General features: G+C 50.6%; 1 long non-coding RNA gene across 3 annotated transcripts; it reads right to left on the minus strand.

The window, feature by feature from the left end:
• Window positions 1–14,273: 14,273 nt before the first annotated feature.
• Window positions 14,274–21,267, minus strand: LOC117066466. 3 transcript variants are annotated; one of them, XR_004430349.1, is made up of 5 exons: window positions 20,419–21,267; window positions 19,368–19,596; window positions 16,895–17,045; window positions 14,737–14,831; window positions 14,274–14,406 (listed from the first exon to the last, which is right to left on the minus strand). It is a non-coding gene; the product is annotated as an uncharacterized LOC117066466 (long non-coding RNA). The 3 variants fall into 3 exon arrangements; XR_004430348.1 differs by lacking the exon at window positions 20,419–21,267 and having other exon boundaries at window positions 19,368–19,809; XR_004430350.1 differs by lacking the exons at window positions 14,274–14,406; window positions 14,737–14,831; window positions 20,419–21,267 and adding an exon at window positions 16,146–16,415 and having other exon boundaries at window positions 19,368–19,809.
• Between the last annotated feature and the right edge of the window lie 5,901 nt (window positions 21,268–27,168).

The following is a 27,168-nucleotide window of genomic DNA, read 5'->3' on the forward strand; positions in this document are numbered from 1 at the left end:
ACTGTCCTTCACTCTTGCAGGGGACACTCATGGAGCCTGAGACTGCCAACCTCTTACCCAAAGCCCGTGAATAGAATATGGAAGGAAGGAAGGCTCTTAGACAAAGAGGTCAGGGTCAGCTTCTCCGTTTGATCTCCCCAGCTGCAAAGGGACAGTTCAGAGCTCGCTAGGCCTGCCTGGCAGGGGAGAGGAGTGGAAGAGGGGAGAGAAGGGGTGAGAAGTGAAGCAGGCAGCAGGCAGTGGCCAGCATCCTCTGTGGCATGAACATCAGGTCATGAAATGCAATTAGGGCTGCTTGTGCCTAACCTCCCTTCCTCTGCAGCTCCCCGTGACTTGGCAGATGATTTGGAGGACGCTCCAAGCTCCATTAGTTTAGCATCATTTGACCTTGAGGGTCTGCTACTGAGCACACATCCAACTGGCTGCCTTCCATCTGCACTGGGGCAAGTGGGGACCAGGCTTTGTCACTTTGCTGAAGACGAAGCTCTTGGCTGAACCAGTCTGAGTGTCTCCATCACCATCCCAGGATACAAGTGCCTCTTGTGTGTCGAGCTGGTGAGACCTCCTCTGCCCCCAAGCTCTATAGCACCAAGATGGCCTGCAAGCCACTCCTCTCCCCCGCTACAGAGCGGACTCCTCCGTACGGGAAAGGGCTAAGCAGCTTCCAGCCTTTTGGGGAGTGGGTGTTTGATGAGAAGTATTGCATTTGTGGATGAATGAATAAATGCACAGCCCTGGAGAAGAAGCCTCTTCATGCTCATCTCCTTTATTTTCTTCTTTCCTTCTCCTCCTAAAAGTCATATCCTCTCCTGCCTGCGGGCTCAGGTGCTGTGTTCTACCTGCCTGCCACACTCCCCTCCACTGAGCAGGCTCCCGCTGCTCTGGAGGACGCACTCTAGTATTTGTTCTTTGCTTTCTTCTCATGTCGTTCCCTTTTCCTCAGGTCCACTCTGGGGAGGTGCTGAGATCAGGATTGGTGGAGAGGCCCTGCTGGTCCTTCCTCCCCACACACTCCTCACCTCACGCGCAGCTGGATAGAACAGAGCCTCAGGCTGGCCTTGCAGTGTCCCGCTGTCATCCATGAGAGCCCCCAGGGCTGCTTCTTGCCCAGGATGCCAGGCTTTGCACGGGGATCTCTACCCCACCAACCCCCCTGCTTGCTTTCTGCACACCCATACCATCCTGGCTGAGTCTAACAACTGGTTGCAATGAAATGCATGATAGAAGAGGAAAGAGCCTTCCGCAAATTGTCAGACTGAGCCCTAGCCCCAGGTACAGAGAAGGGGGTAAGAGAATTTCACTCGTGGGTCTTCTCAGTCAAAACCTTCTAGCACTTGAGGCAAGAGGAGGGGAAGACAAAGAGGAAGGGATCCTCTTCTTTTCTCCCAAAACCGCGTGCTGACTTGGGCTTCCCCAGCCCTGCCTCCCAGGATAGCATCTCACCTTTCAGACCTCTCTCCCTGCTACCACCTTCCTGCCCACTTAGAAACGTGCTCTAGGTTAACCCTGGAAAGGAGCAGATAAGTAATTCGTACTAGAGTATGTATTACTAGAGTATGAATCACTCAACAAGAACTTGATACTCTCACCCCAGTGTGTCTTCCTGTGAGAGGGGCTGATGTTTTCGACCTGGGAAGGCAAGTGGCTTCCATCTCCCATACCCAGTCTAGCTGGCCCCGGCTGCCTAGAGCACCCCAGGAAGACTAGGAAAAAGTCTTCTGAAGCCACCTCTGGGCTCAATGAGAAAGAGTGCTCTGATCAATTGGTGATGTCTGCCATGGACACAGGATGAGGAGAGTCCTAGTAGGTTCACTCGGTATTTGACATTCCAGATTTAATTCCAAAGGACTTACGTAGTGAAATTTCAGAACTGTATGATGTGAGCCCTGCTCTAATTAGGACAATGAAGTGAGCAAAGGCTGGCTTGGCCAATCCTAGCTGTTTCTCCCACTCCCCACCCGCCGCAGTTGGCTAAACTGAAATCAGAGAGAAGGATGCACTGCTGCAGCCACTGGGCTCCCAAAACCAGTGCAAGGCACGCTGGAAAGATGGGCAACCGTGGGTCAGGCAAGGCTGAACTCTCTCTGGGCCAGAAAAGTGGGTATGGATGAGTGGTCATGGAAGAACAACTCTTCCCTTCTCTGTTCAAGGTCAGGGGTGGGTGAGATACGTTTCTGATTTGATTCCTCCAGCTAGAACAGTGGTTCTCCGATGTTGCTGCACATGGAATCACTTAGGAAGCTTTTTAAAAACGCAGATGCCTGGACTTCAGTCCCAGAAATGCTGGCTTAATTGGTCTTGGGTGCAGCCTGGGCTTAGAGAAATGTTAAAATCTCCCCCACGTGATTCTAATTTTTCATCCAAGGTCGAGGCCACTGGGCTGTAAGGAGTTTTGAGAAATCATTTAGGCCAGTGTTTCTGAAACTGTAATATTCATTCAAATCATCTGGGATTATGTTAAAATGAAAATTTTGATTAGACTGGGGTGAGGGCCCAAGAGTCTTCATCTGTACCAAGCTCCCCAGTGATGCTGATACTCCTGGTTCTAGGACCACATTTTCAGCAGGAAGAATTTAGGCCACTGGTTCTCAGAGTACAGTCCCCTGACCTGGCAGCCTCAATATCACCTAGGAGCTCCTTAGAAATGCACCTTCTTGCGTTGTATCTCAACCGACTGAATTGGGAACTTGGGGGCACACTAAGCGTGGGAACCAATGGTCACTGAGAGGGGTCAGTCTCCTGTTCCCCAGGTCTGCAGGATTCCTTCAGAAGAGCCCTCTTGAATACAGATCCCTTCCTGGTCCAGCCAGATGCGTGTTTTGGGGGGTGGTGAGAACAAGTGTGAAGGAATTAATGAGTCCATATGTCAATTTTTGGCAAGGAATAAATGCACACAGTAAATGCACAAATGTCTAGTTTTCCAACCCCGAGGGAGAAGGAAAAAAAACACCTGAAAAACACCAGCAATGGAGAGATGCAATTCAATTCCAAACTAAAAATACACATAATTTATCATTATCTAGAAGGAGATTGGGTGAAGGCCATTAGCGGGTATTTTCTGGTTGGTGCTGTTCTCAATAGCATGAGTGGCGAGCCAGAAGGGTTACTGCCCTACATTTCCCTTTGTTGCAGTTAGCAGCAGCAACTCCAGTGCACAGAAGGCCCCATGCTGCTTCCTCCCACCAGAAATGATTTCCCATTATCTAGTGGCTGGTGGGTAGAGGGCATCAGGGCTCCAAAGGTACCAGCCTCCTGAGGGGCAAAGCCACCTCTATTTCTCAGAAAAAGAACTTAAACCCAGCAGGGCTACTGCAGATAGACTACCCTGGGGGCAGGGACCCAGGGGTGGCAGTGGGGATGGAGTACTTTTCCACAGCGGCCTGGCAGCTTGGGCTTGGTAGAGAGGAGGCAGGAGCCTCCAGGATGACTGTGGCTATCCCCACCTGTTCACTTCCTGGGATGCAAGGAGGCTTTGCAGAAGAATGTGGGTGCATTGCGCGGAAACTCATGTGGCCGGGCAGATCTGAATCGGAACTAACCTCAGAATACAGGGGAAGAGCCCAGGAGAGGAGGTGGCTGGCCAGTATTATATACACCAACATCCTTGAGCACCTGCAGCATGCCAGGCACTGGGGACACAGTAAGGAATGGGACAGAGTTCCTGCCCTCGTGTTGCACACAACCCAACAGCCACCTGGTCAAGCTGCCACAGATGTGTTCACTCATCAGTAAGGACCAGGATGCATCCTAGCTGTTGAGTGGTAAGGACACCTGTCTCCCGGAGCTGCCATGATCAAAAATGACCTTCATCCCAGTCTCCAGGATGCTGGCTGCATTTCTCTTCCTGTTCTTTCCTGCCAGTCTGGCTGCTCCCAGATCCCCATGAGGTTTCTGTCTTCATACTGCCTTGTCTGTCCATAAACCCCATTACATGAAATAGCCTGTGCGAGCCTCCGGGCCCAACAACCTAAAGAACCTCTTATCAGCTGTAGGTCAATCCCTTAAAATGCTGTTATGAAGACAAAATGAAAACCAGTGAACAAAAACGGAAGAGTTGAAGGCAGCAAGTAAATTCAGCAAATGGACCCTTTGGAGGACTGGCCATGGGGTGAATTGGATTTCAGGAAAATGACCTTTGAGAAACTGGGCTACCTCATCTCAGGCTCCATTGAGCCCCAGGTTGCTCTTGGCCTGGGGCAGGCTGCAGGGGATGCCTTGGGCAAAGTCTCTTCTGGGAAGCCAGGCAGGTGCTCTCTTCCTCACTCAGCCCCACACTCTGTGGCTTCCCAGAAAAGTCCTCATTCCAGCTGTAGATTATACCCAGGCTTGACTCACTGAAGTTCAGAAAAGACTTTGGAACCTTGAAGAATGGAAAGGGGAAGGAAGACATGCCTGAAAGGGCAGCCTGTGAATACTGTCCCCCAGCAGCTATTTAAGATAAGCGGTGGCACCTCCTTCCCACAGCAGCAGCCCCTGGAGAAAGCTCCAGCTGTCCCTAGCCCTTCTTTTCCTGCCTGATCACGCAGAACTGTCAGAGAGCTGGTTGGAGATGAGGGACACAAGCCAGGGTGTGCTCCCAGCCCACTAACAAGTCATCCCTCTCTGTGCAATAACAACCCTTGTCCTATGAATTATGTTGTTTTTTTAAAATAGCTTTTGACAAATGGGGTATGTACACACCATGGAATACTATACAGTCATAAAAAGGAATGAGATCATGTCCTTTGCAGGGACATGGTGGAAGCTGGAAGTGGTTATCCTCAGCAAATGAACGCAGGAACAGAAAACCAAATACTGCATATTCTCACTTACAAATGGGAGCTGAACAATGAGAACACATGGACACGGGATGGGGGGGTCCTGTTGGGAGTTGGGATGGGAAAAGGGAGAGCATTAGGAAAAATAGTTTAAATTAAAAAGTAGCTAATGCATGCTGGGCTTAATATCTAGGTGGTGGGTTGATAGGTGCAGCAAACCATCATGGCACACGTTTACCTATGTAACAAACCTGCACATCCTGTACAGGTACCCCACAACTAAAAATTAAAATTAATAAAGAAACAAATAAATAAATGGCTTTTGACAACTGGTACTGCTCTTCACAATTAGTCCTGAGAGTCCCCAAACTCCAGCCAGCAGTGTCCCTAATTATTGGTGAATTATTGAACACCAGTAATTCACTCTGCTTTCCTGAGCTCAGTCTTTGAGGGCAGGAGATGGCAAAGGTCTAGGAAATGACTTAAGAATCCAGAAGAAGGCCCCATCTGACCCCCTGCCAAGCTCCCCAAGTCTATTGTGATCAAGTTCCTGCTCTCACCTCCTCCCTGGGACTGCTTAGTCGAGGGTCGTGGCGGCTGCCTGCTGCTGAGTAGAACAGAACCTTCCAGCCCTTTGACCCCACTCACCTGCTTTAAAAGGGAGCGGACTCAGTGTTCTCTCTCCCTCCCTGCTTCTTGTGAGGTCACGTGCTCCCATCTCCACCCCCCTGGCTGCTCACTCTTCCTTGTCTTTCCTTTAAAAGGAAAACAAAAAAAAGGCAACCTTAACCAGGTATAACTTAACCATCATCATATTCACCACTTTAAGTGAACAATTCAACAAATTTTAATGAATGTGTCATCAAAATCGCTCCAATTTGATGGTCCTCTTCCTCTGCCTCTGGATAAGTGCTGGTCTTCATGCCACGCCTTCTGTGCCCGCGACGATACAGGTGTCCAGACCTTACTGCTCAGTTCCAGGGACCTCAAATGTGGTATGTCACAAATTCCACTCATCAAACGGACTCCTCCTCTGCACTCCCTACCATAGTGGATGGCACCGTCACCCACCCAGTGCCCAAGCAGACACCACCCAGCCACGGCCCACCATCCTTAACAGGCCTAGAGCCCATGCTCTGCTCTCACGCCACGCTTGCCAAGGCCACCACCGTCACTCGGAGCTGGGTTCCCACAGCGCCGTCACCTGGTCTTCCCTCCTGCAGTCCTAGCCACCCATCCCCATCTCCAGGTGGCCAGCAAAGGCATCTAAGACACATATACCATCAGGCTGTGCCCTGCTTAACATCTTTTTTTTTTTTTTTTTTGAGACAGGGTCTCACTGTTGCCGAGCCCAGAGTGCAGTGGTGCAATCACAGCTCACTGCAGCCTCGACCTTATGGGCTCCAGTGATCCTCCTGCCTCAGCCTCCCAGGCAGCTAGGAGCACAGACATGCCCCACCACCACCCCTGGTCAATTTTTGTATTTTTTGTAGAGACAGGGTTAGCCATGTTGCCCAGGCTGGTCTTGAACTCCTGGGCTCAAGTGATCCTCCCACCTCAGCCTCCCTAGTAGCTGAGACTACAGCTGTGTGCCACCAGGCCCAGCTAATTTTTTTTTTTTTTTTTTTTTTTTTTTTCTGTAGAGACAGGGTTTTCCCATGTTGCCTAGTCTGGTCTCAAACTCCTGGTCTCAAGTTATCCGCCTGTCTCAGCTTCCCAAAGGGCTGAGATTACAGGTGTGAGCCACTGCGCCCAGCCTTCCATCATTCAGCAGCTCCACTGCCTGGGGTAAGGTCCAGTCCCCATGCTGAGGCTCCATGAGGCTCTGTTGCCAGGTGTTTGGCTGAGGTCCCCTTGTCGCCTTTGGAAATGCAACAGTTGTGGGCGGCCCCAGTCTCTGTCCCAAGAACATCAGCCCAGACCCTTGGTCAGAAAAGACTCGGAATGGATTTAGAGGAGCGGCCAGTTCTCCTCTCTGCCTCCCAGCATCCCACTGGGTCTGCCAAGTCTAATTCCGAATTGGATGAACCGACCATTGGTTTGCACATCAACTAATCCAAGCTTCAGAGACAAACAGCACAGGTTTCTGGGGCCGTCACCGCGCTGTGGCTCCCTTACCTCATCCACGAGCCGGGACAAATCGACAGCGTAGCCTCCGCCTCTCACCGGTTGCATTAAGACAGAGAGAGAGCAGCTGGCTTTGCATCTCCAATGGGTTAAAAAGGAGAAGGCAATTCCATCTATTTACAAAATAGGATTACAGTTTTGCAGAATCCTGCTGGGGCCTGGGGGGAAACTGAAAACACATTCATTGTGTTTCATCCTTATCAGAGCCACCTGGTCTCCCTTCCCCTACACCAGCCATCTTGATTACTCAGAGAACAAGGCATGAGCAGGAGCTCCTGGTACCCCAGCCTGCAAAGGTGTCGCTGGGCCTCCTTGGTGCTCCTCAGCCATTTGGACTCCTGGCTGGGAGGCTCACGTCCTCGGTCAAAAAAGTGCCCCTCTGGAGAGACAGAGGCACCAGCAGCTTTCCCACCAGAGCAGGCCTGCCGAGACCTTGGCCCCTCCCCGAGACCTCGGCCCCTCCCCGAGACCTCCACAGAGCCCCGAACCCACAACAGAGGAGGAATTGATCTTCCTCCGAGACTGTGTCTATAGGAAAAAAGAAACAAGCCAAAGAAAAGCAAGGGCAAGGGAATCAAGTTGTGAACAGTGTTCAGGCTCCTGAAATAACAAACACGTTGGTTAAATTGCAGTCTCACTGTGGAAGGACTCATCTTGATGCAAAGCCTTTCTTCCCCGCACCAGAGGGCGAAAAAAACCATAGTAAACAGGAGGTGAGGGAAATCAATTCCTCATGCACGTTGCTCATTGAATGAGGGAATCTCAACCCGGCTCTGTCCTTTCCTGTCTTTTATTGACTTTGTCAATTTCCCACCTCCTGAGTTGCTGGCTTTGCATGATGAGGTGGGTCAAGGTTTGGGGAGGTGAGCCGGAGGAAGTTGATGGCCCCTTGGGCTGGGCCATGGCCTTTTAACTCTATTATGTTTCTGATGGGGGGCTTTGTCTTCAGATTGGCTGCAAGAAATCACAGAAAATGAGGAACCTTAGAGAGCATCTATTTCAACCACCTTATTTTACAGATTAGGAAAATAAATCTGGGAGAGTTTAAGGTCTCACCCAAGGTTGTTTAGCCATGAGTGGCAGAGGCAGCCCATAAAGGAGCTAAATGAATGGAGAGTCCAGTGGGCAGGTACTGCCCGGGAGCAGAGGGAAGCGCTTCTACAGCTCCTTGGATTTTGTTGCCTGAGGTCAAATGAAGAACTCTTAAAGGGATAATGGCTCAGTAACTCAGGCACTAAAGTAATGGAAGCGAGAGGGAAGATCGCCTCCTGACTCTAAATCTCTGGGGGACAGGGGGCGGTGGGAAGGGGAGAGAATTGATGGGGGCCTCCTCCTGTGTCCCTGAACAAACACAGAGCACTTGCTAGAAAAGTGCTTAGGAACTAATCACGCCTACGAGTGGGAGGGTTGCCCTTCAGATGGTAAATCTCCCCATTACCAAGGACGCTTCCTTTACTGTGGATGCACAGGCTTCTCAGAGCATCCAAGACGCTTGGCGTCTCCCTTGCTCCTGGTGAGATCGGAAGGCAGGCTGATCCCCAGCTCTGCAGAGTGGAGCTGAGAGGAGCTGCAGCTGCCCCAGCCCTGGGAAGTCACCAGTACTTAGGGTTGCTAGGTTTAGCAGATGAAAATTAAGCATCGGCCAGGTGTGGTGGCTCACACCTGTAATCCCAGCACTTTGGGAGGCCAAGGCAGGTAGATCACCTGACTTCAGGAGTTCGAGACCAGCCTGGCCAACATGGTGAAACCCTGCCTCTACTAAAAATACAAAATTAGCTGGGCGTGGTGGTAGGTGTTTGTAATCCCAGCTACTCCGGAGGCTGAGGCAGGAGAATCACTTGAACCCGGGAGGCAGAAGTTGCTGTGAGCCAGGATTGCACCACTGCACTCCAGCATGGGTGACAGAACAAGACTCCGTCTCAAAAAACAAAAAAACAAATAAGAAAAGGAAGGACAGGACAGCCAGGTAAATCTGAAAAACAGCTCTAACTGCGTAACTTTTGTAATGTTTTGGTGAGAGAAAGCTAAATAAGAACATTTAGGGTGTTCCGACAGGGTCGATATGGGTCAAAGGACAACATCTGTTAGCTCAGAAGAAATCTGTCAGCACAGAGCATATCATGTGTTGGCCGGGCGCGGTGGCTCATGCCTGTAATCCCAACACTTTGGGAGGTCAAGGTGGGAGAATCACTTGAGCCCAGTTCAAATTCAGCCTGGACAATGTAGGGATATCCCCACCTTTACAAAAATAAAAAAATGAGCCATGCCTGATGGCACTACCTGTGGTCCCAGCTACTCGAGAGGCTGAGGTGAGAAGATTGCTTGTTGAAATCAAGGGTGCAGTGAGCCGTGATCACGCCACCGCATTCCAGCCTGGGAGACAGAGCAAGACCCCGTCTCAAAAAACAAACAACAACAACAAAAAATGTGTATACACAGGGCCCCTGGCCACTCTCCCGACTCCAAACCCCAAGCAAGTGTGTGGGAAGTGCCCCGCCCCACACACAGTAATCTGTCTGCTCCTCCTGGAGTGAACTCCATATAAATGCCAGCCTGGCAGTCTGTGTGTGCTTCCCCACTGGGGTAGGGGCCCAGAAAAGAAGGGCTCTCAAAAGTGGGCTGATAACCTTCTAGACTTGTTAGTCTTTTCATCCTAGGGGGCCTTCCTGGTGGAAGCAGGCTTCAAAGAAAGGAGATTTACATACACCACAGAGCTCCAGCATCTCCTACATTTAAAAGTCCGGGACACTCTCAAAGGACCATATAAGTTGCACTGGAATAAAAGTGTCAAACGGGAAGGGTAGGGGGCGGGTAGAGCCATGGGGCTTGGACACTGTGGCTGGCAGGTCACTTCACCTTTCTGAAACTGGCTTTTTTATTTTATAGTTACAGGATCTCGTTATGTTACCCAGGCTGGTCTCAAACGCCTGGGCTCAAGCGACCCCCTGCTTTGGCCTCCCAAAGCGCGGGGATTCCAGTGGCCGGCTTGAAACACTCTTTCTTGTTTGTGGGATGAAGACTGCCCAGCCCACAGGTTGTTTTGAGGATCATGTGGGGTGATGGAAATAAAAATGCTTTTAAATAGCAAGCTGCCGCGGGGCACAGTGGCTCACACCTGTAATCCCAGCACTTTGGGAGGCCGAGGCAGGTGGATCACGAGGTCAGTAGATGGAGACCATCCTGGCTAACACAGTGAAACCCCATCTCTACTGAACAAAAATAGAAAAAAATTAGCGGGGCGAGGTGGCGGGCGCCTGTAGTCCCAGCTACTCGGAGGCTGAGGCAGGAGAATGGCGTGAACGCAGGAGGCGGAGCTTGCAGTGAGCAGAGATCACGCCACTGAACTCCAACCTGAGTGACAGAGCGAGACTCTGTCTCAAAAAAAATAAATAAATAAAAATTAGCAAGCACCATGCTAAACATTTCACGTGCTTTGTCTCAGAGCCGCTCAGTTAATCTCATCATCACATGCCTATGGGGCAAATCCATGACTTCACTTTGCATCTGTGGAGCTCAGAGGTCTCATACTGCCTGGCCTCACAGTTGGTAAATGAAAGACAGACCCTGGCCGGGCGCAGTGGCTCACGCCTGTAATCCCAGCACTCTGGGAGGCCGAGGCAGGCATATCACGAGGTCAGGAACCATCCTGGCTAACACAGTGAAACCCATCTCAACTAAAAACACAAAAAAATTAGCCGGGCATGGTGGCAGGTGCCTCGGGAGGCTGAGGCAGGAGAATGGCGTGAACCCGGGAAGCAGAGCTTGCAGTGAGCCGAGACTGCGCCACTGCACCCCAGCTTGGGCAACAGAGTGAGACTCCGTCTCAAAAAAAAAAAAAAAAAAAGACAGACCCTGATTCCAAATCTGGTGTTCATTCATTCCTTTTCAACAACGATTCAGCAAGCGTTTGCTGCTGTCAGCAGAGTTCAGGGTATCAGAGAGAACGCAGAGGATGGGAGATACCCACTCTTGCGCTCATAGAACTCACAGTCTATTGGAACCATAACCACAGGAGAAAGGATCCTTTTCCAAGCATTTACAAGGCACCAGGGACTGTGCCAGGTGCTTTCCATGATGTAGGAACTAATGTTATTCCCATTTTATCAATAAAGAAAACGGAAATTGAAAGAGAAGAAATGATAAGCCCAGGGTCACATGGCTACGGTGGAGCTTGGATTTGAACCCAGGTCCCGGACCCCAGAGGACTTGTTCTCCCTCACCGCTGTGCTAGATAAACAAAAAACTTTTATTATGAGGATTTAAATCTTAACCTTTACAAATCTCAGGATAGCATCCCCATATCTTAGCATGTCAGGTTTTCAGAGTCTAAGTTTGTGAAATTTAGAAAGAAGAGGAGAATCGCTGGGTACAGAGGTGAAACAATGCTTTGTAGGAAGGATCTAACATTTTCTTTCAGGATGAGGGCAGGAGTGTGTATCTGAGGCTTTGGCTCAAAGACAAAGAGGTTCACTTCATGATCTACAACATTTCCACATTGTACCACTGCGTCCCGGCTCCACGATCCCCTCGGAAGAACTTGTTCTCTCGGTCAGAGTGAACTCGCATGCTTATCTGTCAGAGGGATCTGCCATGCTCAGGGCTCAGCACCCCCAAGGTAAGGAGACAAGAGCAGCCATCTCCTGGCCCCCAAGCACCCAGACTCACACCCGCCTCTGCTGCAACTTCACTGAGGAAGGAAAAATGGTTCGCAAGGCCTGTACATTAAGAAGCGTATAATTATGCATAATAAAAAGACGCCGGCCCTTGTGTATATAAACACAGCTTTGACTGAGTGCCTTCTCCCAAACAGCCCTTCCGGCTCTCAACAGCAGCCGTGGAACATCTTAAACATATGGTGGCCATCCAGGCCGGGAGCTGGTTGTTTGGGGAAGGGGGTTACATGGAGAGCTGGTGAGCCAGGAGTCAGGACATTTACAATCAGGGCATAATCTGTGACCTGCTACCCCAAGTTGAGCTGTCCTTCTCTCTGTCCCTCCTCTGCCCGAGGCTCAATTTGCCCCCAAAGACAATAATAGGGAATTCTGCCACGTGTCTCCAGGGAGGGGGAAGAAGGAGAGCTGCTGAATGGCAGGAATATTTCCTGGTTTTGATTTGGGGGTCCTCCCATTTCTATCTGCACTGATCTCGGCACGTGTCACCTGCAAGGTGCTGAGTAGGCTAAGGAGGGAATCCTCCAGTGGATAAGCCACTTCCGATGGTGTAGCAGTTCAACAGGTGATCAAAGGCACCCCAATTTCAGTCAAGCTCCCAGCCTTGGGTTCTCCAGCCTCAAGCTTTGCCTGGCCTGCCCATCAGGGTGTGCTCTTGATGCCAGCTGCTCCTGACCAGGGCGGTGAGTCTTCAGGCTGGTGCCAACCCGGAATTTGTGCAGTGGCCCCCAGGCTCCTGGAGACCCCATGCTGCACCATGAAAAGGCCTGTTCGCCACAGTAGCGGGCCCTGTTCCTAGCCTGCCCCACCATCGCCGCCACCTCCCCACACAATCCACCACTTCTCTGCAAAGCTGGACAGCGGAGCAAAGCTGGCTCCAAACTGGGAAGCTGGGGAGCCAGTAGAGCTGGTCTCCTGCACGTCCTCCTTGGGCCGTCACTAGCAGGCCTGTCTCAGGCAGGCGTGTCCCCCAGCTACGCTGTCGCTCTATTTGGGGTGGGGGACAGTGAGGAGGAAATGAATGCTGGAGGGGACAGTGCTTGGCCTCCTCAGCCTGCATCATATGTAGTGTCCTCTCCACACGCCAGACAAACTGGAGATGCTGGTCCCAGTTAGGTTCCACTGAAAGCAGAGTGTTGGGGTCCGCGTGTTTCCTAAACAAAGGAATGAACACACAAGACAACACAGGACAAGACATACATGGCGGCCGCGCCGAACGGCACACTCTGCTTTATTTTATACAGCCGTTTGTGGAATGTTACCAAGTCACGCGGCATGTGTGGCTTCTCTGACCTTTCCTTGACTCTCAAGATCAGTAAACATTGGCCAGTTCCCAGAGCCCACTGTTTACAACTGGCTCCTTTGCCCTTCCTGTTTGCAGAAAAGGACCGTCCTGCTTTGTCTGCAAGAGCAGGGCTTATCGGGAACGTCTCGTTTGCCAGCACGCAGTCCTCTACAGCAGAGCCTGAAGCGAAGACTTGGATGCAAGTGGTTTATTTGGGAGATGGCCCCAGGAAGCAGGAGTGAGGGGCAGGGAGAGTGAGACTCGGAAGGGAGCAAAGCAAGGAGGGGTGCGTTCTTGGGCTTGTCACTACTGCGGACAATGGGACTCAACCCCACTGGGGCCCCTCTGCAAAGCCAGGCATGGGGTGCCCTGTAATGGTTCCTCTGGAAGACCGCAGACTAAGGCATTTTCCCGCTGCCCATCGGCTGAGGTTTGATTCTCCTGCTTTTCCACTTGCACCTACAGTGACACTCCTTCCTGCTTTGGGGACAGCCCCAGGCAGAGACTCAGGGTACACTTGAGGTTGGGAACTGGTTTCAGCATACATGGACTGCCCCCCACAGCTATGGACAAATCAGAAGGGCCGAGGCATACAGACTCAGAGCACGGATGGGTGAGCGAATGAAACAGTGAAAGAGTAACTTTAAGACAGTTTCAGGGAGTGGACCTTGGAGTGCAAAAGCAGCCTCTTCTCTGCCTGAGGATCGCCTCTGTGTGAACCTCAGCTTTGTCTCTGAGAAAGGGATGATGCAAAGCCACAGGCGGAGCATCACAGCCACACAGCCAGGACAGCAGGGATGTGCTAAGAGGGCATGAGGCTCTGGGAGCAGGAGAAATGGCTCAGGCAGGAGCTGCAACTCTCTGGCACCGTGCTAAGGAGTTAGGACTGTATTTTCTTCCCATCACAGGCACGTGGGGACATCCTCCTATGAGCAAAGCCAGGAGATTTACAGTCTGTGGCTTGGGTGAGGCAGGCTACAGGTCAGGGGCAACCCCTGCCAAGGAGAGGTAACGCCCACATCCCCTCCACTCCCTCCACCCACACCTGCCCCTTGCTGTGCAGACACACCTTCATGCTGGCCGTGACAATGAGACTGAGAAGTGAGTCCCTGGGAGTCAGCAAAGGTTTCTAAGGAAAATATGAAAATGATCTGATTTTAGAAAAATCAGAGAGCTAACAAGACAGTGTCTGGGAGAAGGGAAGGGAGTCAGTGTTTCTCAGCTAGGATGGCACCAAACTCCCAGGCACTTGAAAGGTGTTGGGCATTTTTCCTTTTTGCTATGACCAGGGAGGGCATTCCTGAATCAAATGGCCATGAGAAAGGCATCCTGCGATGCACATGACAGTCCCCCCACAGCAAACAGCGGCCCACTCAGTCCAGGGGCATCTCCCCTGGCCCCACAGTTGGTAAATGAAAGACAGACCGTGATTCCAAACTCTGGTGTTCATTCATTCCTTTTTCAACAACGATTCAGCAAGTGTTTGTTGCCGTCCGTAGAGTTCAGGGTACCAGAGAGGAAGCAGGGGATGGGAGGCACCCACTCTTGCTCTCACAGAATTCACAGCCTATTGCAACCATAACCACAAGAGAAAGGATCATTTTCCAAGCATTTACAAGGTACCAGGCACCTGGCACCTGGAAAAGTCACCAGTCTTCCGGGGGCCCCTGTTACTCTCCTCATGACCCAAATGTCACAGCTCCCCCATTGAACACCCCTGAAAGAACACTTAGAAACAGCCCAGGAGAATGATACAGGGGGGTTGCTGGACTTTCCATTCAGCCAGGAAGAAGAGTGGGAGGCAGGTTAACTGAGAAAGGAAGGCAAAGCTTCTAAGCTGCGTGCCCAGCCGGCTGAGTGTTTGGGGATATGATAGAGGACAGCAGCTGAGAGGTACCTGAGATGGGGTTAGAGGGAGACAGTCTTGATGCGCAGTTGTCACAGGAAACCGTGAAGGAGCTGGTGTGAGCACTGTTGAGCTGGGCCAGGTCTCTATAGAGGCAGAAATGAGAGGTGAACAAACAGAACCAACCACTCCTTTTTGGGCCCCTCTGCAACGTGGTCACTGCAGCTCGGGCGGCACTGGACGGGTGGGCACCACAGAGCAAGGGGCTGGCAGAGAAGGGTGGGACTCCCTTGCAATTCTGACATCTCCCTTCAGCAATCCATCCAGAGAGACGTTTTTATGTAAGCAGTAGCCAGAGAGGGATTGGAGATGCTAATTCCATTTCATTAGATCCCAGCAGCTTTCGATTACAGCAGGCCGGAGGGAGGAAACAGAGCTGATGTGTTTTTAAAAGCCGCAGTTTTGCGCTGTTTTTAATTTAATGCTGCTGGTAAAAAGATGCCGCCTTGGAGTCGCTAATGATTCGCGTGAATTATTTTGGTTGATTTACACACCCCTTCGACTTTAAATAACAAGGGAGGAAGGAGAGCTGGGTCCCCCCTGGAGCCGCGAGACTGCAGCTGGAAGAGGATGCTGCCTACTTGAGGGTTTCTTTTTTCCTCTTTTTTTCCTTCAATTGTTTCCTCCATGTGGGGCTGGGCCCTGGGCATTTATAAACAGGGCACAAACTTGGGACACCAGACACCGTCGCCCTTGGACCACTGCCCTCCAAGCCATGTCTTGCCTACCAACCTTTGCCAAAAAAAGCCAGTGGTTAGTGTATTAGAGTCAGTAAGATGTGTCAGACTTAGGACGAAGCTCTTTTTTTTTTTTTTTTTTTGAGACGGAGTCTCACTCTGTCACCCAGGCTGGAGTGCAGTGGCTGGATCTCAGCTCACTGCAAGCTCCACCTCCCGGGTTCCCGCCATTCTCCTGTCTCAGCCTCCCGAGTAGCTGGGACTACAGGCGCCCGCCACCTCACTCGGCTAGTTTTTTGTATTTTTTTAGTAGAGACAGAGTTTCACTGTGTTAGCCAGGATGGTCTCGATCTCCTGACCTCGTGATCCGTCCGTCTTGGCCTCCCAAAGTGCTGAGATTACAGGCTTGAGCCACCGCACCCGGCCCAGGACGAAGCTCTTATATGCACAAACTCTGATGCTCACATGTATGCTGAGAATTAGTGTGACTTTCCCTGTGTCCCTGAGGAAGAAAACAAAGCTCTGAGAGGTTAAGGAGCTTGCTCAAGGTTGCCTCGCTAGGAAGTGGCGGAGACAGCATCCAGACTCATGCACAGCAGGGCCCTTCGAGCTTGGTTCAGTATTGCACCTGCAGGCCTGCAGGAAATGAAAGAGCAAGGGACCCAGATTTGTCTGAATCCAGAGTCAGAACCCTTCCCAGTTTTCCAGAGGTCCAGTGGTCTCCAAAGGGACTGGGCTGACCAGAAGGGCCAAGACCAAAGGCTGAAAGGAGTGGAACCCTCCCTTCCAGACCCCCCGCATCCGATAGGCATCTGAGCAGCAGTTTCACCCAGGGACCCCAAGCAGGGGTTTGATCACGTGCCTGTCTGCCAGGAAAACAGTTTGAGGGTTGGAACAAGTGTCCAAAAGGAGCCTTCATTTATCTTGATTCCCAGCTCATCTCCATCAGGGGAAACCTCTCCTGTCTGCTGGTGCCCCTCTCCTTCTTCTTCCCTTCAAAATAAAATTAGAGGCAGCCGGTAAGAGCATTAAGTCCTTTCCAAATTTCCCTTTCTCATCCGTCATGTCCAGGCCCAAGCTTTGAGGCTGCACTGGAGAGTGAGGGTCTCTCTGCTGGAAGCAGCAAAAGGCAGACAGGGGGCTGGCAAGGAGGGAGGAACCCAGCTCAGGCAACTAGGGAGAGGCCTGGCCTCTCCATCACCAGGCGGTCAGAGCAGCTGCATCTGTGATTCAGGCCAGCGGGAGGCTTTGAGGCCGGCTGGGCCAAGGCAATCAGGAAAACCACCAGACTCAGGAGGAGAGAAATAGAGGCCCCCGGAAGCCTTGTGACTTTCCCATCAGGGAGGAGCAATCAGTGTATATGCAAAGTGCTGCAGATTGACATCACAGGCATTTCATCCGGGATCTCAAGCCGGGAGAAACAGGTTACAAGGTTGGAAGTCCCAGGTTCAAATCCCAGCTCTGCTACTTACTAGTTCTGTGGTCTCAGGCAAGTTATTGGGCTCCCTTCAACCTCCATTTGCTGATGAAAAATGAACCCAGCAGGAAGCAGATGGCACCCGCCAACAGGCTGAGCAGAAGGCCTTAGCCAAGGGATCACGAGCAGCTACATAACCTGCAGATCTGGAGCAAAGTGAAAATACGGGCCCCATGGTTAAAAAGTGTTAAGAATTTCCAGATGATGACAGCAGAGCATCAGACCAGGCACGGGCCCTTCTAAGCGCTGGGCCCAAGATGATGTCATGGGTCACAGGTCCACAAAGCTGGCCCTGGAAGGGGCTTTTTACCAAGATGGTGGCAGGGTTTAGGAAAACCACTCCTTGTGTGACAAGTGAGTGACCTGGAGAAAGCATATCTGTCCCTTCGCTGTAGAAGGCCTCAGAATGGGAACAGAGCTTTGACAGGGGTCGGAGGACTGGGGAAATTCCCACTCTCTCTCTGTGACCTGAATCGAGAGGCTAGTGATGCGGTCCACGGAGCTCTGCCTCCCAGCACGGAGCAGCAGGGAAAGGGCTGAGGATGGCTATGGGGATGAGCAGCTCTCTGCCTCGCTGGGAGGACCTCATGAATGTTTGTGCATGAAGGCGTCTAGCACAAGGAGGCCCTTATGAGAGCTATTCGGCTTCCTCCTGGGACACTGATGACTTCCCCCACTCTATTCTTGTTCCTCTGTTCTATCTTGCTTCCTCTCTTGAGGGTGGACCCACTGGGAGATGTCTTTACACTCCCTGTGGCATCTCCCAGCTGAGAACACAGCCAGTGCCTAGGTAATGGAAGTCATTGAATGAATCTGGTTGTGAGTGGGAGCCACCAGCTCAAGCTCTTTCACAGTGAATCTGGTGCTGCCCTGGAATCTGCATTCCCTGGTGAACAAGGACAAGGAGGGAGACACCGAGCAGGCCAGTGCCCACCAAGCTCCGGGTCTCATCTGTCAGGTGGAAACCGAGCCCTGCAGGACACAGCAGCCACACCCTGAGAGGTAAAGAAAGGGACTAGGATCGAAGTGGGAGAACGAAAGGCAGAGCTGAAGGGGCTCCAGGTGGAGGGTGAGGCTGGTAAAAATTGGGGTGTTCCGGAAGCCAGATGTGGTCTGACTCCCTCCTGCAACCCCTCAGTGGGAGCCCCTGTGAGGGGCTCAAACACTCAGCTCTGGAAAGCATGCGGTCACACTGCCAACATGTTAGCAGAGTGCCATCTGCCTGGGAGCAGCCTCCTCTGTGCAGAAAGCTTGCCATGCCTCCTGGTGAGGCCAGCTGCAGGCTATGTGCTGGGGCAGCTGGCACCACCCTTGGACCTGCTCTCCCCTTCCAAGGAAGACAGAGACCCTGCTAAGGTGAAAGTATGAAACCAAGCACAGGGCTCCCGGATCAGAGATGTGGCTCAGTAACGTTCTAAAATTGGGTCCAACTTTGGAAGACCCAGCGTCCTCTCTGCTGGTCAGGCAAGGTCACACCGCCAGGGGCTCAGCTCCCCAGATGCCCTCGTGCAGTGCTGAGCCCTGAGCTGGGGGGCCCTTTACTGCTCCACATATCCAAGCTCTGCCTCTCCATAATCATGGTTTGGGTCCTTAAGAAGCAGTTCCTGAGTGGATTTGAGCACCAATCGTTTATTTGAGAGGTACTGGCTATGGGGGGAGCCCCAGCAGGAGAGCAGGCAAATGACCCACAGCCAGGGAAGGGCTGTTCTAAGCCCACTGCCAAAGTAAGTACTAGGGCTGCATCCTGTGGGGAAACTGAGAAACAACACAAAACACAGGATCTGGAACCATCCACTTCCAAACCTACGTAAGGGGTAAGCTGAGATGTTTATATGTCAACTCATGATGATCTGCAGCTGAGGGCTGCTTCTGGGGGATGTTCATTCTAGGCTTTTCTGGGGTCTCCCAATGCAGGGGTTGGGGGTCCCGAGGCGCTGAGAGGCCAAAGCTGGCAGTTGAAAGTTAGCCCAACCATGCAAAAAGGGATATAGTCATAACACTTAAACAGTGTCCGCTTTACCCTCTGAGCTCCAACATGTGTTCATAGCACCCCAAAAGCATTTATTAAACACTTCTAGTTTGTACCAAGTTTAAAGAAGATACAAAGAAGACTCGGTTATCTCTGAGCCTAATGGTCAGATAGGCACAAGGCAAAGCCATTGCCGTGCAACCTCACAGCAAAGGCAAGCCAACGTCAGAGCACAGACAAGGGAGTGGGGAAGTGGAGAAAGCTTCCATGAAAAGAGAAACCTTTGCTCCTGATGCCTTTTTAATATCACCTATATGTTAATAACTGTCAAATTTACATATCAGCCCGAACTGCTTCCCTGAATTTCAGACTTGTAGACCTGACTACCTACTTCCTTGTGCTTGTATGTTTCATACAGATCTATATTTGTTATCTCTTGCTAGCTAACAAATGATCCCAAAACTTAGCAGCTTAAAACAACTGTCATTTATGATCTCACGTGGTTTCTGAGGGTCAAGATTCCAGGAGAGGCTCAGCAGCGTGGTTCTGTTCTGGAGTCTCTCATGTGGCTGCAGTTGAGATGTTGACCAGGGCTGCAGTCATCTGAAGGCTGGACTGGGGCTGGAGGATCTTCTTCCAAGATGATGCATTCACATGGCTGCTGGCTAGAGACTTCAGGTTCTTCCCACACACCCTCTCCATAGGGCTGCTCATCATATGACAGCTGGCTTTCCTCAGAGCAAATAACCCAAGAAAGAAAGGGAGACAGAGAATGAGACAGGCAGGGGGTACAGTCTTTTACAACCTAATCTAAACACTGGCATAACATCACTTCTGTCACATTTTATTGCTCACACTGACCAACCCTGGTACAGTGTGGGAGGGGATACCAAGAGGTGTGAATACCAAGAGGTGGGGCCTGACCAGTTGCAGTGGCTCACGCCTATAATCCCAACACTTTGGGAAGCAGAGGTGGACAGATCACTTGAGCCCAGGAGTTTGAGACCAGCCTGGGCAACATGGTGAGACTGCATCTCTACAAAAAATATTTTTAAAAATTTATCTGGATATGACGGTGCATGCCTATAGTCCCAGCTACTCAGGAGGCTAAAGAGGAGGATTACTTAAGCCCAACATGTTAAGGTTGCAGTGAGCCATGATCACACCATGCACCGCAGCCTGAGTGATGGAGTGAGACTCTGTCTCAAAAAAAAAAAAGGGTTATGGTCATTGGGGTCACCTTGAAGACTGGTGACCACAGGATCTTAAACTTAACATGCCCAAGATGGAACTCCTGAAGTTTCTTCCTTCGTGCACAAAGCCAGCTTCACTGTCTTCCTCATCTCAGTGAGAAATGGCAAATCCATCTTTTAGTTGCTCAAGCCAAACCCTTGGAGACATCCTTAACTCCTCTGCTTCCATCCACATACATCCAATCCTTCAGCAAATCCTGGTAGCTCTCCCCTTAAAATATGTTGGAATTCTGACCATTTTCCACCACCCCCATTGCTACCATCCTGATTTAAGGCACCTGGTTTATCATCTCTTACCTGGATTATTGCAATGGCCTCCCAAGCGGTCTCCCTGCTTCCATCTTTGAGCCCCATGCAGTCATAGCAATCCTGTTAAAATGCATTACTCCTCTGCTTAAAACCTTGCCATGAGGGCAAAAAGTCCTCACAGGGCCCTTCACCATCTGACCGCACCACCACCATCCTAATCTCACATCCTATGACTGCCCATCCTAATCTCACATCTTATGACATCCTAATCTCACCCTCCATCTGGCCACCCTGGATATTCCTGGCACACTCCAAGCACACCCCTGCCTCTGGGCCTTTGCACTTGCTGTTCCCTCTGTCCAGAAAGCGGTTCCCCCAGGCATCCACTTGGCTGGCTCCTCATTGCCTTCAAGTCTTTATGCAGTGCCTCCTGCTTGGAAGGCCTTCCCCTGACCACCTATTTATAAGCTTTCTATTCCCTTCCCTGCCTTTGTTTTTCTTCTTAGCGTTTTTCGCCACCTCCAAATCATCTATTTTATTTATCTTTCTTACTTGTCTGTCTCCCCCACAGAACGTAAGCTCCGTGAGGATCCCTGTTTTTTCACTCCTCTATTCATAGCATCTAGAATTGTGGCTGACTCATTCAGGATGCTAAAAAACATTTGTTGAATCACCAGAAGGAGGGAACATGAAGAAAGGTATTTCAGTTATCTACCACTTCAGACCTATCCACCTTAACTGGGATGCTTAAAACAACAATCATGTATTTGGCTCCTGAATCTGCAATTTGGGCAGAAAGTGGGAAGACAGCTCATCTCTGCTCACATGACATGGACTGGGGCAGCTCAAAGTCAGGGGTGACCCAACCGTGGGGGCTGGAGTCATCTCAAAGCCATCATTGCTCTCTGGTGGTTGTTACTGGCTGTCCCCTGTGACCTCAGCTGGGGTCATCAGCCAGAACCCTACCCTGGCCTCTTCACGTGCTGTTGGCTTCCTCACAATATGGTGAGTTCTAAGAGCACTGCCCCAAGAGGCAAGCAGGGCAAGCTTCCCATTTCTGAAGACCTTATCCCAGAAACAAAGGCACTGTCATTGCCACCATTTTCTACCGATGAAGTGGTCACGGAGCCTGGATTCCAGGGGAAGAGACATAAACTCCACCTTCCAATGAAGAAGCAACAAATAGCTATAGGACCATGTTTTTAAGACCGCCACATAAAGTAAGAGAAAGAAAACCTTTCCCAGGCCCCTCCCCTGTGCCGAGCTCAGCAGAGGATGTTTGCAATCATCAACACACAGGGAACAACTTGCCCGCGTGCTGTATCATAGAAAGAGGCAAGCATCTGGTGTGCTTCTGTCCTGGCCCATGAACCCAGCGCTCCCTAGGAACTCTAACTTCTTTCCTCTAAATCACACTGCCTTTCCGAGATCATCTAGCTTTCTCGTTGTAATATTCCAGGAGGATAACACACTATTCCCCAGAGAAGGTATTCAGTATCAGGCCAGAGTGTGCTGAGACATTCCCAGAGGGATAAGTTACAGACTAACCCAAATGACTTTTTTTGAAGGCAGTGCCGTATCTCCAGCCCAAAGAAAAAGCTAGATCAGGATTTCTTCTTATTTTTTTTTCCTCTTTTTTTTTTTTAGACAGAGTCTCACTCTGTCACCCAGGCTGGAGTGCAGTGGCACGATCTCAGCTCACCGCAACCTCCGCCTCCTGGGTTCAAGCAATCCTCCAACCTCAGCCTCCCAAGTAGCTGGGATTACAGGCACCCACCACCATGCCGGGCTAACTTTTGTATTTTTAGTAGAGATGGGGTTTCATCATATTAGTCAGGCTGGTCTCAAACTCCTGACCTCAGGTGATCCACCCACCTCGGCCTCCCAAAGTGCTGGGATTACAGGCATGAGCCACCATGCCCGGCTGGTCAGGGTTTCTTCACTGGGGTTCTGTCGACATTCTGGGTCAAATCATTCTGTGTTTAGGGGTTGTCCTGTGTGCGTTATAGGATGCTTAGTGGCACCCCCAGCCTCCGCTCTCTAGATGCCAGTAGCAAGCCCCTCAATCTTTCTGCAGCTATGACAGCTAAAATGTCTCCAGACATCAGTAACCTTCACCTTGGGGGCAAAACAACCCCCAGATGAAAACTACTGGGTTAGAATGATGCTTAAAGTATTATTTGCAGTATTTTCTCAGTTCTGGATCTGTTTGAAGTTTTCTCCCCTGACTCACTTGTAGCTCCTGATCCCTTTCATCTTCTAGACGCCGTAAACCATGTACTTGACCATGTGGCCCACTTCACTGTGATTATTGGAAAACTTAGAATCAAAGTTGTTTCCGGGTATATTCCACAGGGACATGCATCTTTAGTCTTATGTCGGCTCCATTTTACATCATTTATTCTTTGACCAAACTCTTCATTTATGCCAGTCTTCTTATATTTTATGCATTCTTTTTATCTGTCCTAAATCTTTTCTAGAAGAAAGGAGAGTACAAAGAGCTAAATAAATAACTGCAGTCAGGGTAAATATTCATGGAGATGACGTCACAGAGAGGCAGACACCTGCCTGGAGGGAAATAGGACAAACGGAGCATGAGGGCTTGGCGAGAAGGCAAAACCAGGCAGGTGGGAGCCAGATGATGTGTCTGGGCAGTGTGGGTCACCCAGAGGGGTCACCCTCCAGCGGGGAAGATTAGAGAGAAGATAGACAGAGGCTGGGGTGTCAAAACCCTTCCCCCAGGAAAGGATCTTGTTTTGTTGTATTTTCTGTTCACAGGAAAGTCGGGGGAAGGGGTTGTTTGTTCACTTGTAATTTTTGTTTTAGAGACAGAGGCGTGCTCTGTCTCCCAGGTTGGAGTTCAATGGCACGATCATGGCTTACTGTAGCCTCAACATACCAGACTCAAGCAATCCTCCCACCTCAGCCTCCCGAGCACAGCTGGGACTACAGGCATTTGCCACCACATCTGGCTTTTTTTTTTTTTTTTTTTGGTAGAGACAGGGTCTCACCATCTTCCTGCCTCAACCTCCCAAAGTGCTGGGATTACAAAGGTGTTCGCCACCATGCCGGGCCAGGAAGGTGTTTTAATCAATAGCGCTTGCCAACAATCAGACCCCACCTGCCACGTGAACAAGTCACCTTGGAAATGAATCTTCCAGCCCCAGTCCAGCTTCCTAAAGTGACGCTGCGTGGAGCAGAAATGGGCTGTCCCCACCACACCTACCCAAACTGCAGATTCTTGAGCAAAATAAATGCTTATTGTTTTTAGACACGTTTTAAATTGGCTTGTTGCACAGCAATAGATAACTGGAACATCTTTAAATAACTGTCAATCAACCCCTCCCAGACTCAGTTTCCTTATCTGAATTGTGAGCCTTCAAGGGTCCATGGAGTGCCTGGCATGGGGAAGGGCCTCCTCTGCCATCAGGTATTCGATATGACTGCAAAGGCAGGCAGGTAATAAGCCAAAACACAGCCATGCCTTCAGTACAGCTGACGGACAACACAGATGTGAAACTGAAAGACAGTGGAATAAGCATGCGTTCACTCAGAAATGAGGGCTGGAGCTCCTATCGTGTGCCCAGGGAAGGAGTAGAAGGAAGCACAGAACTGTGGGAAGCAGACAGCAGGGAAATCCCACACTGCTCAGTCCTGGCCCCTTTCCTCCCTCTCTTCTCTCTCCCTGGGGTTCTCCTCTCTGCCAGCCACATCTTAATTTTTGTGTATGTCCCAAGATAGTCTTTCCTATGAGTCCCCCACCTGTATATCCAACATCACCTCCTGGGTGCATCAAAGACCCTCACCCTCAACAAGCCCAGATCCAACCTTGTGCCTACCCCCACCTCCCAACATCAAGTTGATCTTCTTCTGCTCTCCCCAGGTCAGACAGTAGCCTTGTCCAGGGCCACAAGTTATCAGCTGACCACCCTGCCTCCTCCTCCTCGCCCTCCTCCCCATATCCTAAATGTCACCGAGTCCTGATGGTTTTGCTTCCTAAATACCATTCAAACTGGTCCACTGCTCTCCATCTCACTGCCGTCCCCCACCACCATCTCCTGCATAGCCATCACAATGGCCTCCTTAATAGCCTCCCCCACCCCCATTGCCTCTCCCCTCTCACCTGCCCACACAGCAAGAGCAAGCTTTGTAAAATACCAAATCATCTCTCTGCTTAAAACTTTCCACTGATTTCCTGGTGCACTTAGGTTAAAGGCCCATGTCCTATCACTATCTACAGTGGGTCCTGCAAGACCCGGACCCTGTGGAACCCACCCACTCCACCTCCTCTGTAACCACCTCCCACTCCCTGCACTGCTGTGTTTCAGCCGCACGGAGCACAGAACTCGCCAAACTCTCTGTGCTCCGTCCTGCCACAGGGCCTTTGCACATGCTGTTCCCTCAGCCTAATATGTACTTGACTTACCCCCTTCCAACATACACCTTTCTTTTTTTTGAGACAGAGTCTTGTTCTGTTGCCCAGGCTGGAGTGCAGTGGCACAATCTGGGTTCACTGCAACCTCAACTTCCTGGGCTCAAGCAATCCTGCCTCCCAAGTAACTAGGACCACAGGCTCACACCACCACATCCAGCTAACCAACACATACTTTTTTTTTTCTTTTTCTTTTTTTTTTTTGAGATGGAGTCTTGTTCTGTCACCCAGGCTGGAGTTCAATGGCACAATCTTGGCTCACTGCAACCTCCACTTCCCAGGTTCAAGCAATTCTCGTGTCTCAGCCTCCCAAGTAGCTGGGATTACAGGTGTCTCCCAAAACGCCTGGCTAATTTTTGCATTTTTAGTAGAGATGGGGTTTCACCATGTTGACCAGGCTGGTTTTGAACTCCTGACCTCAAGTGATCCATCTGTCTCGGCCTCCAACACTTTGAAGAGGCCTTTCCTACTCTCTCTGACCAGACCAACGCCACTGGTACCAAATGATAACCCTCTTTCCTGTCATTAATCTCCATTTAATTTTACATTCCTTTGTGTGATTCTTTGATGAATGTCTTCCTTTTATGCTGAATTTAAGCTCTTGAAGATTATGACTGTTTTTTGGTACTGTTATAACCAAAAAGCTAGTTCAGTGCCCTGGCCAATAGTAAGCACTCAATAAATATTTGTAGGCTGAGGACCATGGCTCACTCCTATAATCCCAACACTTTGGGAGGCTGAGGCAGGAGGATCACTTGAGTCCAGGGGTTAGAGGCCAGCCTGGGCAACATAGCAGGACCCTGTCTCTACCAGAAAAATTTTTTTAATTAACTGGGTGTGGTGGTGCATGCCTATAGTCCCAGCTACTCAGGAGGCTAAGGCAGGAGGATTGCTTGAGCACAGGAGTTTGAGGCCGCAGTGAGCTATGATTGTGCCACTGTACTCCAGCCTGAGCAACAAGGTGAGACACTGTCTCAAAATAAATAAATAAATAAATAAATATTTTTAAAATAAATATTTAACAAATAAAATTAAAAATTAAATGCTTTAGAAAGGGCAAAAAAAATTGTAGGGGAGATGCTGAGAGGTGAGATGGTTAGTACTCACTAGAGAACCTGGGCAGCACTTTATGAGGCGGGTGGGACTTGAGGTGACCTTAGAGGAGGAGGAGATTTTTGTGATGATGGAGGCATTTGGAAGGACATTCTAGGTGGGTGGACCAGAATAAACCAAGAGGTGGGTATTGTGTGTGTGTGTGTGTTGGATAACAGGAGGATATGGGCCAGGCTAGCAGAGAAGCAGGTTGGGAAAAGGTGGGACACCAGGTAAGCCAGGAGGGGTAGATGACCAAGGGTCTTGAAGGCGGGTGGAGGAGTCGGCATGTGAAAAGCATGGGAGATTTCAGAGCAGAGTGGTAATCCCAGGCAGGCACTCAGCAGGGCAGCGAGTAGCAAAGCCTTGCGGCACAGCAGGTGGGGCCCAGGACTGTAGATGGCTGGAGGCAGAGAGGAGGCTGGTCAGCATCCAGGCATGCACCACCAAGGACCTGGAGGGAGGGCAGAGAGGACAGAGAGGGCAGGGTGGATAAGGAGGCATTCAGGAGAACGCCATCCCACAGCTGGGTGGTTGCTGTCTGCAAAGGACCATACAGGAAGGTCCCCCTCCACACTGGAGTGTCAAGAGCTGGTCTGTCAGACAGAAGGCAGAAGATGCCAGTGCCATTTCCCCGGCTCCGACACTGCCTGGCTCCATGCTCTGCTCTGTGCCCCCTTCCAGCTGAGTGGATCAATACCAGCCATCAGGGCTGAGCCAAGAGACGGAGGACAAGGTTAGCTGTCTGTAGGGAACGCATGGAACACCCAGAGCAGGCCTGCCTGGGTGACTTATTGCTTATTAATAATATAAATATGTAAATGTTACGAGGGCCATATTGATCCCAACGTATGAGCCATCCATCATGAGAGTGCAGAACAGGGTGTTATAAATATCAAATAATAAGTCTGCAGACCAAGACTTATCAATATAGGTGGGCTAAGGCTGGGACAGTCCCCAAGGCAATTTTATAATGACAGCAACTCCAGCAACCTCCCGCCGCCACCCCTGCAACAGTGTGTGTGGTCTGTGACGGCGAGGAAGAGACAGAGGACCCCTCAAATGGAAAGGAAATATTCATATGCAGGGATTCTAGAGAGAGAGCCTCCCCTTTTCTCCTTTACCTGGCAGGAAAAGCTATCATCAGAGCTCCAATATCTCCAACCTGGTGTAGAGAGGGTTCTCATCCCCATGTATCCTGAGGCAAAATAGCCTAAGGTTTAGCATGTGGGTGTGAAGTCAGGGAGACCTGGGCATGGAATCCTGCCCTGCCC

This window comes from Trachypithecus francoisi, unplaced genomic scaffold (assembly GCF_009764315.1).
Source record: "Trachypithecus francoisi isolate TF-2019V2 unplaced genomic scaffold, Tfra_2.0 Lachesis_group20, whole genome shotgun sequence".
NCBI lineage: Eukaryota > Metazoa > Chordata > Mammalia > Primates > Cercopithecidae > Trachypithecus > Trachypithecus francoisi.